Genomic DNA, 2,249 nt, shown 5'->3' with positions numbered 1-2,249 from the left:
TTAGATGATCTCCAAAGTCACTTTGAGTCTTGTGTCTTATTGCATTTTTGCTCCTAAACTACAATACTTGATACTGGGTAATGTATAAAAAATGGAAATTTATTTCATACAGTGGAGGTTTGGAAGTTTAAGATCAAGGTGACAGACAACAGGTTCAGTCTCTGGTAAGTTTTTCTTTGTGCTTCCAAGATTGCCCCTTGATCTGTATCCTCTAGAGAAGGGGAATGCTGTATCCTCATAAAGTGAAATGTAGAAGGACAAATAGAGACAAATTACCTCCATCAAGCCCTTTATTATAATGGTATTAATCCATTCATGAGGGTACAGTCCTCAACCTAAACATCATTCAGAAGGTCCCACCTCTCAACACTGTTATATTGGGGATTAAGTTTCCAATTTAACAATTTTGGCAAACATATTTAGAATATAATACCTATTATGATTTTAGTTGCCTTGAATATAAAAGCTGTTGATTAGAGAATATTAATTGATCTGTGCCTTCACTGTACAACTCTGGGTGCAGGGGACATGACTTTACATCACAGTCTATAATGAATGGCACTTGTGAGATATGCAGTCAACAAATCAGTATATAATTGTTCTGTGTGATTATTTGTCTCACATATAACTCTTAACTGTTTGGATGCACTATTATCAAAAATAGCAGGGCACTATTTTCAGATCATGTAATGAAGAAGGCAAGGACTATGGATTAAAATAATTCCACATATGATTCTTCCATGACTTGACTTGGAGATTCCTAGGAAGTTATTAGACCACTGAGGCTTAAAATTATAGAAGAAAAAAAGCAAGGATGTCTATTACATGAACTAATTTATAGGACAGTAATAAGATTTATATAATCACTTTTATATTAAATAGCTTTGTAAACTTTGGCTACTGTTAGTATATATGAATGTCTTATAAGGTTTTAAAATGGTTCTTTTATAATATGCCCAAATTGATAGTTTTAAAATGATATCTTTTTTAAAAGGAAAGTTTAAAATGAAACTTTTAAAATGAAAGTTTAAAAAATGATTCCTTTAAAAATATCCCATAATTCATGATTTTAGCAATTCAGATCTTTTCCCCAAATGTTACAAAAGAATGAAGATTTAATACGTATGAAAGTGATTTTGTCCATGATTTTGTACCATTTTTAAAAGATAAGTGCATCAGGTAAAAATCTTGTAGATTTTGCAAAATATGCTCTTGATTGTCAATAAAATTAAAATTTTATGATTCTTTGAATTTGAATAAACTATTGAATGTTTTGCCTATTTTAATTTTTCAAATTTCACAGTAATTGCTTTTCTCACCTCAAATTCTATAAGTCACAAAACTATAGTACCACAAGGCTTTAAGGCCTTTACACATGCTCCTTTCTCATCATGGAATGCTTTACTCCTCTCTTCCCACTCCCCTATCATTTGTCAATATTATTCCTATTCCTCATTTAGGTTTCTATTCAGAAATAAACATCTTGTAGATTATTTCCTAGACCTCGACATCTGCACAAAGAAACTGTCCTGTGTGTATGCACAAGATATTGTGCTAGCCCTTTATATACATGTGCTAGGAGGATCCACCCAGCACCTATTAGATAATCCATCATTACCTTAATTCTTCATGCACACATGCTTTCATTCTTCATAGGGAAGATGCCCATGTACTGTACCTTATGACCTGCCATTTTTAACATAGATTACTGGAAAGGCACCTCATTCCAAGGTAGCAAATCTAGTTAGTAAAAGGGCTTCATGGTAACTTAGTTGGAGACTCCTTCCCAGTAGCATGGAGTTTAGTGAAATCCAGTTAATCATGATCTAGATGGAGAGTTTATTGGTTGGTAAAATGTGCCAAAACAAAATGATCCCAAAGTGAAAGTTCTATGCAAATAACATGAAGCATCAGAAGCTGTTAGTGAAGAAAGGCTTGAATAACAGAGAGCAATAGGATAATGGTAGGAGTGGTAGAAATGGAACATGAAATGAGCTAAGCAACTCTTATGATATCGGATCAATTGGTTATTGCTTGGAAGGTAACAAACTGACTAGATTTTTACATGTAGGTGGAAGTTTTCTAATCTATCAGCTCTGTTTTAGTTGCAGTGACACTTAACTACATGCATATGCTGGTGGGGCCTAACCATATGCCTAAAATCTCTGCAAAATAAGACCATAACTAGTTGAAAGAAATTGAGTGAAATTTCATTCCTTGCCCTCAAGAGCCTAATTTATAACAACTCT

This window comes from Marmota monax, unplaced genomic scaffold (genome assembly GCF_021218885.2).
Source record: "Marmota monax isolate L192 unplaced genomic scaffold, Marmota_monax_Labrador192_F-V1.1 WCK01_AAM20220418_F8-fsc00054, whole genome shotgun sequence".
Classification (NCBI taxonomy): domain Eukaryota; kingdom Metazoa; phylum Chordata; class Mammalia; order Rodentia; family Sciuridae; genus Marmota; species Marmota monax.
The sequence above is the reverse complement of the archived record's forward strand: the minus strand, read 5'-3'. Positions refer to the sequence as shown.